At 41.8% G+C, this 13,549-nt stretch overlaps 2 long non-coding RNA genes across 3 annotated transcripts; one reads left to right on the top strand and one right to left on the bottom strand.

The window, feature by feature from the left end:
• Window positions 1-5,379: 5,379 nt before the first annotated feature.
• On the top strand, window positions 5,380-13,530 carry LOC138106203 (uncharacterized). Of its 2 annotated transcripts, none has more exons than XR_011148933.1 (3): window positions 5,380-6,222; window positions 12,419-12,488; window positions 13,043-13,530. It is a non-coding gene; the product is annotated as an uncharacterized lncRNA (long non-coding RNA). The 2 variants fall into 2 exon arrangements; XR_011148932.1 differs by lacking the exon at window positions 5,380-6,222 and adding an exon at window positions 11,897-12,009.
• On the bottom strand, window positions 6,802-11,832 carry LOC138106202 (uncharacterized). The gene is made up of 2 exons (XR_011148931.1): window positions 11,606-11,832; window positions 6,802-11,127 (listed from the first exon to the last, which is right to left on the bottom strand). It is a non-coding gene; the product is annotated as an uncharacterized lncRNA (long non-coding RNA).
• Window positions 13,531-13,549: the final 19 nt, after the last annotated feature.

The raw sequence follows: 13,549 nt of genomic DNA on the forward strand, positions 1-13,549 counted from the left end.
CCCCTGGCACAGCTTACAACCATGTCCTCTCATCCTGTCCCAATTTACCTGAGAAGAGGCTGACCCTCACCTGGAGGCGGCTGTTCGTTTATTTATTTTTAAGGACCTGTCTTTCTATACTTGTGTGTGTGTTTTTTCTGCTCCTGCTGGAAAGGGGCGGGTGGCTGGGCTGGTGTGACTCAGGGGATGGTCCTCTGTGACACTGGGGTAGCTGTGACTCAAGGGAAGCTCGTTCACGTGGCTGCAATTAAACTCTTGACGCCTGCAAAATTGCTCTTTGCCAAAGCCAGCTATCAATTATGACTTAAATTAAAAAGGGTCTAGAGTATTTATAATAAGTCTCTGGAATGAACTGGGCTTGTATGGTGTGTGATGCTCTGGGGCAGGAGCTGATGGCCAGTGGCTTGGTCACATCAGCAGCCGTATGCCCATGGCTGGTAGCAGGACCTGCTCCTCCCGGACCACGGCCCGTCCACTGCAGTTGTGCAACCGGGGCAGGCAAGGGGGATGGGCACAGGGAGAACACGGGAGAACCTGTTTGTGTTTTCCATAGGCTAAATGCAAAACCAGCAGGATAAGAAGAGCAGCTCCCAGTATCTGCATATCAAAGAGCAGTAATGATATCATCCCTTTGGGTCTAGTGAGGTTATCAGTGATACTGCACGTCCTTACAGTTAGGAGGAGAAACTGGTGGTGAAACAGTTCTCTGTTTCTTCAAAGAAATCATGTTTGTCTATATAAGAGTTTCTACTAGCATGTACCACAGTAGAAAATCTAGCCTCAGATGCAAGGCATCAGCTTTGTTTACTCTTTCAACCCTCTTTCAGCCCAAAATACGCAGCTCCAATACAAAACACATTGTCATTGCCACTTGACTAACTCAGGTGCTAGATGGATGTCACCAGCTAGATTTAACTCAATTCAAGTCTCTAGTTTCAGTGTCCAGTCTTAATTCTGCTCATTAAAGTACAGAAGGGAGATGGTCACTTTGCACAGCCTAAGTAGTCTTTTTCTTTTTCTGTGTACGGATACACATGCCAAATTATCAGGAGCATGGAAGGTGGTTCTCTAGTGAGAAGGTCTTGGATGACTGTAGGGAGGGCACAAAAATGCAAGTATAATACTTTTGGTTTCATTGTATTGAAGGAAGTTTCTGCCTTGCATTTTGGAGGAAGTCAACATAAGGGACAGACAACTTTAAGAGCTGCGTGTCTGACTATTCTTACAGTACCTCAGTGGTCTGGGCCACGTTCCCTGGAAGAGTTTAAAAGCTTTGTTAATTGGTAGTGATTGCCCTTGAAGCTGACTGAGGAGTGACCTAGCCCAAGAGCAGAGTGGACTCGCTGTGACAACAAAGACTCTACACACTGCATCAACCACATGATTTTTTTTCTTATAATTACAGGTTCTGTGTTGCTCTTCTCCTCTAATTAAAGATGTTGCACTAATTTTTAAAAAGTGATTGCTCTTGAATTTAGAGCCATAAAATATACAACACAGATAAATGCCAGTTGACTGAAGCCCACTCCTACCTCATCACTTACCACTGTGCGTGTCCCAGTAGGGTTCTGTGGGAGCTCTTCTACTGCTCAGCTGAACACAGCTTCGGCATTACAATCTAATGCAAAATGAAGTATCACAGTTCAATGGAGATGAAGCAACAAAGATTCAAGAGAGAGAGGGTAAAATCATAGAATTCATCTGAGCAGCAAAAAAAAAAAAAGGATATTAAGGACATTTAATTGCTTGAAATAGTACATAATCATTAGAAATGTGTAAATCAAATACACTGGTCACCGTGATAGGCAGACTGCACATCAGCAGTCAGCATTGCTGGCATCTTACCACATTTTGTAATATTTTATCAAAGCTGTCTGTGTAGTTCTCATAGTTCTTTTGTTTGTTTGTTTGTTTGTTTGTTTTTCTCCCTGGACAGTAAACCTCTTCGTTGACCTTGCTCCTTTAAAGAAAGACAGTAACATAGGTAAGGAGAGAAATTCTTTAGCATTGGTATCAGCAGAGCAAGGATTTTAATTGCACCCTCTATTTTTTGGGCTTCTGGTAGGCTTATTTATTTATTTATATGTATTTATTTATTTATGATTCATTATTTAATATTTTTCTGTAGCATTTCTGAGTGATAGTGGGCGATCCAGGAGTACAGATCCCACCCACCCCTTACTCTTCCTTCTTAAACAGCAGAATCCTCCTTAAAGCACTACAGCTCTAAGTAGCTCGCAGTATGCAGGGTCTCCATGCCCCAGCACACCTGTTTCTACAGGCAGAAAATTAGTCTTCCTTTGTTTGGCATGAGGGGAGCCTGAGGGGGCCCCTGGAGCCACAGCACTGCTCATGTAGCAATTCAGCAGCAAGAACAAGGACTTTCCTAATAGCAGAAAGATCAGACTCTAGGGGTGAGCATCTCAGCCTTTATGAAATGTGTCTTCTGGAGAAAATTCCTCTTTCCTAATCTTGATTTTGAACATCTCCCACACTGGGATGCTGTATTTTCCACTGCATGTGTTTAAGACCTGCATTGTTGTGAGAAAAAATGACAGTGCAAGAGAGGAAGATATTTAAAGTGGAGTTGCAGAGAAAAATTACTTTTTATTGTATTTTTAAAAATTATTTGTTTATTCATACATTCACTATGGTTGATTTCAGCCAACATAAGGAAACTGGGATGGGTTCTGGGGAAGGAAGGACTAGCCCAGGTGCCCCGGGGCTGTAGAGAACTGAATCTACTGTATATATAAACATCTAATTTGTTTTTAAGATGCAAAGTCCTACATTTAAATTGCCAGTTGGTCTACAGTAGTTTCAAGAATTAGATTATTAGACTTTAGATGCCAGTCTAAAGAACTAACACCCTATCCTGGGACAAGGCCTGAGGTAAGAGCTTAAACAAAAGAGGAAAAGCATGAAGAAAACCAATACGTTGGCAAGAAAGCTAGATTGTGTGAAGATGTTTGCAAAGAAATCACATCAAGCTTTTATATTTAATTAAGTAATAGCTAACTTAGAAACTGGAATGTAAATGCTTCCTTGTTTGAGCGGGTTTGTTTTTCCAGCCACAGAGATTTTGCTAGAACATAAGCTTCATCATTTTCAGTGTATTGTCACTTAACGTTCCCTCACAAGATTTGTGTGGGTGCCATTCCAGCACAAACCAGCTCCAAACAGATCATCTAGCTTGAAAACAGTTTGTTCATATAGTTGAACTAAACTTTTTCAGTAAAGTCAATTGTTGTTTCCCTAATTAATGTCCAGATTCTTAAATACCTTCATTCCAAAGGTGACAAATTGGCTCTCCCAAAAGTCATTACACTGAAGAATCACTCCCAGAAATAAAAGAGAAAGGTTTCTAGTGGAGTCTTATCTCCTCCTTTGTGTAGTAATGCTCAAACTCCAAAAGGTTTACCAACTAAAGACCACCTCAAAATTGAAAGCAGACCTAAAAAGGATTAATAATAATAACAGTAGTAGTGGTAGTAAGAATTAAGACTTAAAGTATGTGTTGAGTCTCCATGTAGTGAAGGCTGTCGGATTAGCTGCGACCTCTCTGTTGTGTGACTCCTCCCGTTTCACGGAGCTGATTTCAGCCTTGCTGTTCCAAGTTTCTCTCAATGAGTGAAGTGATCTGTCACTGGGTTTTATTAGATTTTTTTTCTTTTATTTTTTAGAGCAGATGGCTGATTCTTTTTACCTGGAGAGCTGCCACTTTCTTTAGATGCATTTTGGGCTTTATGGTAGTCTAATTTATCTGTTTATTTGAGAAAAAAGTAACCTAAATTGAAAATGTGTTATAATTTCACTGACCTCAGAAAAGCTGATAGATTTGCTGCATAGATTTCCTGAATTTTGTTGAAAAAATAAAAGCAACCCCACAAAGAGAAAATAATTTAATACATTGGTAGTTGGACTCCTAGCCATGAAAAAGCAAGTCCAGGTCTTTATTAGTTCTGGCATCTGTGATCATAGAATCATAACATGGTTTGGGTTGGAAGGGACCTTAAAGCTCATCCAGTTCCAGTCCCCTTGCAGTGAACCTTCCAGTAGACCAGGTTGCTCAGAGCACCATCCAACCTTGCCTGGAACAGTTTCATAGCCAGTTGCTGGATATTCTGCTTTACATTTCAGCTTGCAGATGTACATCAGAAACAAACTTGCTCTGTGTAGCCATTCACCTGTATTTATGTCTAGATTTCTTACTTGGCTTTCATCAGCTTGTATTCCTGAGCTGGAATTACTTCTTGTCTGTTTGTACCATGTTGTCCTTCTCCTGGAGCGGCTTCTGTCCTGCCTGAATATTTATGCTCTGGCTCACTGCAGAGTTGCCAGATACCCCTTGCTTGGACTGGGTTTGTACTGGTGACTTGGCCAGGGGTATTTTCTTCCTTGTCTATGGGCGCAGTTTCAGGTTAGCAATAAGTAAGTAAGGCTTACAGAGAAGAACACGTGATTTGTAATGACACTTTCATAGCCTGCAGTGACTACAGATGAAGTTTCTCTTTGAGTGCTTGAGCTCTGACCTTCAGCCCATGGAGGGAGAGGTCTTGTGTGTGACCTTGTGAACCTCCCTCTCTGCCTGTACCCCACTGATGGGAATAAAGCAAATTTTGCCTCAGTCAAATGTGCTTGTGAAAATGTTCTCTGCCTTCTACAGTACAGTTCAATGAAGAATGAATGATCTTTCTGCTCCTGTGGGTCACCATTTGCTTGGGTGTTGATGCCTGTACAAGCCCCAAGTTTTACAAAGAATCCAAGCAGGCACTATGACCCTGCTGAATAATTCATACAAATCCTAGACCTGCAATAGGAGTGAATCAGTGTCTTAATTAATTAGCTATTTATGCTCCCCCAGGCACACTGCTAAAAGGTGCATCCTTTAGTGGGGTAGTTGGCACTGAGTTCAAGATGACTGGTATTCCTTGGCAAAAACAAACCACAATTTGGCTGTGTGGTACAGAGAACTAATGGTACATTTGAAGTGTGCATTTCTAACCAAGAAGAATAACTGTATAATCCAGGCCATTCCTTTTTTTTTTCTTTTTTTTTTTTTTAACTGACTAGGGAATCCCCATTTTACCCTTTTTACACAAATTTAGCATTAAAGTTTCTGTTTTCTGTAATCCCCATGGACCTCCTGTCAGCATGGAATATACATCTATTTCTTTTCTTTTTGATCTTAACACTTGTAAGTAATAAATAATTGATTGCCCAAGGAATTCTGGGAATATATTCAGCCTTAAATTGAGCACTAAACTATTTGCAAATGTGCTTAGGCACTAGCCCAAAAGATACATCAAAAGAATGTCAATGGATATTGGGAAGTGAAGTGCCATCATATGTTGGAATTAGGAAGCATAAAATGTAAGTAGAGAGATAACACTGTCAGATCTGCTGCCAGTAGTAATAGAAAAAGGTATGTTTTTATAGAAGGCTATAAACTGTTTTTCAAGCTAAACCAGACTTTTACCTCACTCCAGACCGTATTCAGGGAATGCCTTGTTTTTGACTGTTGTCTTAAAACTGGGACTTGACAGTGCACTCCTCCCAGAGATACCTAAAGCTGAGCCTGAACAGCCTGTGAGATCCATCTGTCAGAAAGACCTGGGGTACATTTACTGCAGTGACTGCCCATCTTTGGCACTGCAGACAGGTTTTCTGTGGCAGTCTGATTTCACCATGGCTCCAAGCCCCCATATAAGCTTGCTCAGTAAAGCTGACCAAGTCTGTGCTGCTGTGAGTAAACTGTTTGTAGGGTCATGAGCTAACCTGACTACACCTGCACTGCTGTGCTTGCAGCAGAGTCATCAATGGTAAATTGTTCTTGACCAGCCTGGTTGCTTTTTATGGTGAAACGACTGGCTAAAAAGAAGAGAGGATGGATGTAATACATTATCTCTTCAGTAAGGCTTCTATACCATCCTTACCTGGAAGATGACAAAGTATAGCTCGGATGAACAGACTGTTACATCAGTTGAAAACTGCCTGGCTCATCAGGTTTGAAGAACAGTTATCAAAAGCCCAAAAATCAGTAGTTGGGTACCCCAGAATTGGTGGTGTTCAATATTTTCATTATGATCAATGAGAATGCAAATTTGAAAAACCTGTGTGTGATGCTAAACTAAGGGAAATGATTAGCGCCCTGAACAACAGAGCTTCAGTCCAGAGGGATCTTGAAACACCTGTGGATTGGGCCTTAAGGCATTCAGTAAGGTGAGTGAAGCCTGGTACCTGGAGCAGAATAACCTCATGTAGCAACACAAACTGGAAACTTACTGTGAAATGTGAAAACTTAGAGAAAATTTGAGGGCAAGGGCCACAGTTTTCATCGTGGGAGATTGAAACTGGACATTAGCAGAATTTCTTCAGTAGGAGGACAGTACAGCACTGAAATACATTTTTACATTTTGGAAGAATTGTGAAATCTTGGTCCTTGAAGGTTTTCAAGACTCAGCCAAATAAATCCATGGCTGATTTGATTTATAGTTGGTGACAGTCAGGCTTTGAGTGGGAGGTTGGTTCAAATGGCCTTCAGCAGCTTATTCCTGTTTCTCTGATTCTGCAATCCTCATTTCCACACAGCAGCTAGAGGAGTCTCAAGTGAGTTTGCCTGTGACCTGTCTGGGTCTGTAGGGTTTTCCTTGCTTAGAAGTTTCTTGGAAGTTCCAGTCTGTGCAAACTGGACATCTGTGACCATGGATATGGATCAAAGATGGCTTTGCAATGGCTTTGTCAGAGACCTTTCTGTCTCCTGGTACTGCAGAAAGCTGCATTATCCACAATGGATGTTACATCAGCCTGGGAGAGTCTCTTGTGTAAGGCCACTTGCAGTAACTGCTGTGAAGTTGCACATGTGGAGAGTTGCAGAGAACATGCTGCACCCTGGCATGCTTGTGGCTCTTTTGTCATGAGGATGGAAGATGGTCATGAGAGCAACAGAGGATTGGGTTCTGGGATTGAACGATCTGTAGCTCTCCTATCAGACAGTAAAGTCTGGGAGAAAACAGTTGTTGTGGACTCTCTTGGCTGAATAAAAACGAGTGGGATAGATTTCTCATCTTCAAAAACTTCAGGTAGAAGTGTGTTGGAAGTTGTTGAGACATCCTAGGTTAACAATTTCAGTGTGAAAACTGCCCCAAAACATTTTTTCGTATCTTAACATTAAATACACTAAGATATTTGAATGAAAGGAGGCCATAGTTAAAATGAAGGATTTAAAACATTTTCTTGTTGGCTCAGCTCATTGTTGAATTAGAGTACAAGACTTTGCTCTTTGGGTTTTGAAATACTGAAACTCCCCTAGGATGGGAAACCTCTTCCTACTGTTTGTTAAAGAAAATAGCCATCTAACATTCTGTTAGGTTAGATGGCTTTTCATGGCCTGGGAACATCATCCTGTGTTGTTTGCTTTCCTACATTCAATGTGTCCAGACACTACTGCAAAAATTCACTTTGGGATAAGTAGCATTTCTCTAATTTTTAAATGTATTCACTTTGCTTGTGTTCATACCTATTTCAATGCTCGATTTTGTGCACATACCCTCACAGTGACTTGCTGATAGGAATGTTCACAGAAGGAGCAAATTTGTAATGCAGCATTCAAGTATATCTGCAGAAAATTAATTCTAAATAAATATATATAAAAATATATAAACCACATTTTTTGCATCAACTGTATGTTCTGTGTACTCACGTAAGCAGTGATGGCCTGAATCTTCTGATGATGCATGTTTATAACAAACTTGCTGAGGGATAGGTTACAAAAAGACTTCCCCTTACAGAAACATTTTAAAAAAAAGTTAGAACTGAGATTTGGTAATGGTAGTCTCTGGGGGAAAAGTATGTGATAACATCCTTTCTCTGCAAATGGGGCTTTCTGACATACTTTCTCAGCTTATGTAGATCACGAAAACATGTTCACTTCTTTCACTGCCATAATCTGTGATAATCAGTGCAGCAATGAACAGTGTTCTATAGAAACATTAAGCACTTCACTAAACCACACCTGAGTAATTTAATATTTTCAGTGTGCAGGCTAAGGCTGCAATTGCCTGCCTGCTTTAAAACAACATAAATTCAAGCTGCTCCTGGAAAATGTGAACCCCCTCTGGGCTTCACATTCTTGCTGCCTCCTTTGGGCTGTGCTGGTGGTTGTGCACTGAACCAGTTCAGCCCTGCGACCCTGGTGGGACCTGATGGAGGTGAGAGGAAGGAGGGGACCCCGGTTTTGGTGCTCAGTTCCCTGGCGCAGAGATGGCATCATGAAACCAGAAGTGAGAGAGGCCAGGACATGTCTCTGTATTTAAGTTGGCAAAAAGTGACTACTTTGCAGGGAGACCTCAAAGCACTGTTAAATCTGAGAGATTAATTTATCCTTTGTGAGATTTAGTCTCAAAAACAAAGCCTGAAATTCTGAAGCATGAAATGAAGTGTCCAGAAGAAAACACCCTGTTGCCAGACCACCTGGAGGTGGTCCAAAATGGTTTTTGTGCCTGACCCAACACAGGGCAATTTCTACCCTTTCATTTGTGAGGGAATTGCAATAGATCTGTAGGCTAAAACAATTTCTGGATAAATCCTCTGATGGCAGCAGAATTTCAACAAGAGTGATTTCACACATAGCAACTGCAGCAACAAGTGTGTTACAGTGCTTCCCTCAAAGACCTGCATGCAACCACTTGCTTGGATTGATTAAACAGATGGTCAGTAACAAAGGAGATGTCTAGGACAACTTGGAAAGTTGGGAAGCAGTAGCAGATTTGTGGGAGCTGCACAGCCCATGACTATAGATTTCTGAGAACCTCACCATGTCCAACAGGTATTTCAGAAGTGAACTGAAATATTAAAAATTCCTACAAGGATCCTATGCAATAAGAGCAGGGTTTCTGACACCCCACAGCCATCAACAAAGGTTCTGGATTTATAGAGACTGATCTGTGTCTATGTTAACTGGAAAACCTGCTTCTCAGGATGCAGTTGTAGGAGGAAAATGGGGCATAGAAACATCTGCAAAATATGGGCATCACTTATGTGGAATCACTGGTCTGACTAGTACTGAGGATGCTGAGAGCAAAGGACTAGGAAAGAATGGGGCTGGCTTGCAAGAGCAGGGAGATAGGGGCTGATGTGTTTAGGACTCTGAGATTAACACCACAGCTTCTAATTGAACATGATAGCCCCTAACATTGCTGGGTTTTTTCCTGAAATGAAGGATAACAAGGATTATTTAGAGAGTAACAGAGTTATGGGGGCCCAGAAAAGCTCTTCTTACCCCATAATCTGGAGGCTTCAGCAGACTGTTATGTTTGCCTGCCCTTCTAAAGAGAACCTAATAGTTCCTTCAAAAATAAAATAAAATAAAATAGCCAGAATCTTTCTCTCTGTTCCCTTTTCCCTCTGTCCCCTTTTCCCTCCCTTTGCCATCGGCAAAGCCCCAACAGGCCAAAGCCTTCACTAAAGTAATCCCCAACCCCACAAATTAATGTAAAAAGTAGCACGGAGATAAAAAAATAAAGGCATAATTTGGGTGATTTTATCCATTATTACAACTGCATGAGCAAGTGTTCTCCATGCTATCAAGAAATTGCTTGCCTCTGAGAATTAAATAAAGCTGCCTCAGGAGCAGTGAAAGGGAACACAGGTCAGTTTGCCTCCCTTGGAAGCAACTCTGCTCATGCTTTAACACAGACATAAATGAAGGACCTGGAGAATGAACAGGAAACAGTGCTGATAAGTTTGAGCAATTGTGGAAGTATCTTTTGGAGATAGAATTCAAACTTTATCTGCATCTTCAATATTGCACTCTTTCTCTTGGGATCCTGTCTTGGAAAAAAAATCCCACTTCACATCCAAGGGAATTAGCAAAAAAAAATATTTAAATCATTAATTACAAGTATCTCTGCTTACATATGACCATGTATTGACCTCTGTATGGCTAGATGACCCGTGTCACTGCTTTCTTTTTTCATTTTATCACCTTTTCTTTTCAATCCCTTTTGTCCTTATGGCGTGTTGTCTCGCTCTGCTTTGCCTGTGGGATATTTCAGTCCAGGTAGCAGCCATGTGTTCCCCTCCTCACTGGCAGCTCTTTGCCTTGTGTCCTTTCCCACCACCCACTCATTCCTCAGTGGCAGCAGTGACTTGGCACAGAAAACGATGCTTGGAGCATTACCAGAGCACTGTCTTTGCAGGGGCAGCCAGGTGTTGATCACGGCAGGAGAAATAAATGCCCATTTTCTTTTTCTCACCCACTCCCTTTCAGTTAAGCAGGAGGTGAACCAGGCCCAGCCGGTGCTGCAATGCCTGCTGACGTTCTCCAGCTGTGCATTCCTCATCTGCCTCTGTTCTTTATTTCCCCCCCACCTCCGTTTTGAAGGATGAAAGTAATGACAATGTGGGATTCTAAATATAACCGAGCCGCTTGCAGGTTCTGTGATTGCGCTGTGGGCTGTGTGAAATCTGAGGCAACAGAACGCCTGCTTACAGTGTTGCTTTAGGTGAGAATCTGTTTAGTGCCCTAAGACAAAGCTGGAGACATACAAAAGCCCAAAGGCCAACACACTGAGGGAGATGTTGGCAGTGGCTGCCTGAATCCCTCTTTCTGTTACAGGTAATGTCCCCACTGGAAAATGATGCATTCAGTGGCAGATCTTCATTACAGCAAATTAGGTATTTTCCAGTACATGAACATTGATCAAATGAAGCATTTCAGGGAGCACATCCATCCTCCCAAGGGCACCCCAGGAGTACTTGATCCCAGTGAGGGAGTTATTTTTTTAGGCTGCAGGCCTCAGAGCTGAAGAAGTCCCTTCTGCTCCCTCACCTCCTCCTACTTCCAGCCACTTCTTCCCACTCTCTTACTCCTCCTTCTGCTACTCTGGCACAAGCATTTGGGCATGTGGTGAAGTGCAAAGGGAGAGCTAATCTGACTTAAAAAAACTCTGGCTGAAAAATAAGAGGTGGGGGTCTAGCTAGCTCAGCTCCCTGCTCTAATTTATTTGCAGCAACCTAGGAGGTACAAGGAGGAACAATGTAGGAGCAGGGACTCCTTTAGCAGACAAAGCTGCTCAAAATAATGCTGATCAGGATTTCCTTTTTGTGATGACTTCTTCCTGCCACCTGCAAGGAGACAAGACAGCCCTGTAGCAGTCTGCTTGATGAGGATGGGGAGGAAATAACCTGCTCACAAGCGCTAGGTTCCAAACTGGGCATCAAAGGGGAATTTAGAAGAAACTGTTAAGTGACAGTCAAGATCTGTATTCTAGTTTGATATACAGTTCAGTTTAAAATAAAAGTTTTTAGCTAGTGAAGCTCTTCATGGTCTGAACCTCACTACCTCCAAACAGAGGAACTACCACTTAGTTCAAAGCACTGGTAAGAGAAACCACTGGACCATTAGAGAATCCTCTACTGAAACAGAAATGTATCCTTGGTTTATATCGAGGAGGTTTTCATTTGTACTCCAAAACTTAATGGTTTATGTAGTTTGTAAAATATCTTTCTATGCATTTTTCTTGTGACGTTAAATGTTATCACTGTGTACAGAGATATATTTATATATATCTTCTTACCTCCTTTGTTTTTCAGTCTTACTCACCTCTTGTCCTCTGGAGATAACAGGAGGGTGCAGAGAGTGTTTTCAGTGAGTCAGTTTGAAAGTGACTCTGGGGATCTGAGGTTGCACAAAGTGCTTTTGAAAACATGACCAAGTAGCTTCAGGCATTAGGTTAAAATGAAATAATGCTTCAAAACTAAGTCCTGGCCATCTGGCAGTGATTCCAAGTGAAGAGAGATAGCTCCAAGGCCATGTCAGTATGCTGGAGGCAATACCTTTCCTTTTGTTTGTAATCAGTCTATGGGATGATGAAGCCTGTGGGCTGAGGGAGAAGCTCCTGGGATAGCTAATGAGATGAAGATGTGTCTGAGACCAGGTGCCTGACTTGGGACTGCCTGGGGGGTATCCTTGTCTCTTGCAGATCAAGAATACTGAGCTCTAGGAAGGTAGGTAATGATAGGTGAAATCTTAAATGGAAAAATACAAGCAGTCTCTGAGTGGGAACCAGATTCCTGCCTTCTGGAGGTGTTCATAATTAAGGAGTCAGATTGATGCTTACTTTCTCACTGGCCCATTGAATGTTGTCCTCTTTGCAGTTCAGTGAGCCAGCTGTCATAGGAGACACATGGGAGTGGGACTGAGCATTTTGTATTCTGATGGCTGGAAGATCTTACCAGAGAAGTGGGAGCTGTGGGAAAGAGGAGTCTGGGTCTTTAACACCCTAGGGGTGTGCTGCAGAGACTGAGTTATCATCAAAAGGCTACCACTGTCATCTCCACCTGTGTTCTGCAGTGAACTCCTGTGTAAGGCTCACTTGGATATATTAAGATCATGTTTTATTTTACTTTTTTCCAGGGAGCTTTGCAGAAAGCAAAATTAGGCAGCCTTTAGGGGCTCAGTATGTTTCTTCTTTTTCAGACCTCAGGTAAGGTTTATTCCAAAGTGATGACAAAATTTGATAGTGATGTATATACATACATACATACATGTATATGTATACAATAAGTTCCTCTGGGAGTCATTTGGTACTGCAATAACTGGTCAGAATCACTATTTTGAGTTTCCCAAACTGTCTGAGTTGCTGGTAATGTAAATGGGGAGAATCTGACCTTCTGGCTCTTAAATCAGCAGGCTTTGTTGTTGAAACTGAATTGTAATAGAGAAGTCAATATAGAATAAGCTCTTGTACTTAGCTTTTTTCAAATTCCAGCAGGAATGCTGGTGTCAGGGGTGTGGTGCACAGAGATGACCCATGCCATTGTCATTAGAAAATAAGTAAGGGTTCACAAAGTGATTGTGCAGTGGCTGTGTCCCTGCAGTGTGCCCAGCAGACTGTGACTGCTGGATAATCTTTATTGCCTCATTCCGTGGAACACTCAGCTCTGAATTACATTAGAATCTCATATTTCATCTACAAAGCTGTGAAGCAGATGCATTTTTCAAACACTATGAACATTTTTCTTTCCTATTTTTTTTCAGGCCAATTCCATACCTTTCCTGAGGGAGACAGAGTGCCTGGCTAAGTGGAAAAGTAATAGTGCATCTGTAATAAATAGATAAGATAAAAACTTGCTCTGTTGTAAAGGGTGCAGCTGCTTGACTGCATCTGCTTATTTTGTCAGTGTGTGATTCCCACTTTCCTCTTGTCAGGCTTTGAGATTATTAGTACTGAATCTTCATCTCACTGCTTGCATCTGCTGATAGTCTTTCTTACTTTGAACCTCATGGTGTGATAGCCTGAGCTGCTGTAATGACAGCTGACTTGATGCAAAAAAACCCCCCACAAACAACAAAACAAAACTAGCTGAGGAAAGGCATGGCACCCACACAAGTCCCAGAGAAGTCCTGTACTTCTTCCTTAGCTGCTCTAAAGAGTTGCTACAAGCCTTTCTCAGAGTGGGAGTATAGGCAAGAGGAAAACTGATATGCAAGGATTTACAGCATAGTGGCTGTGCATGTCTGCCTCAGCTGGGGGTCTGCTTGTAG

The sequence above is a fragment of the Aphelocoma coerulescens genome, chromosome 2 (assembly GCF_041296385.1).
Source record: "Aphelocoma coerulescens isolate FSJ_1873_10779 chromosome 2, UR_Acoe_1.0, whole genome shotgun sequence".
Taxonomy (NCBI): domain Eukaryota; kingdom Metazoa; phylum Chordata; class Aves; order Passeriformes; family Corvidae; genus Aphelocoma; species Aphelocoma coerulescens.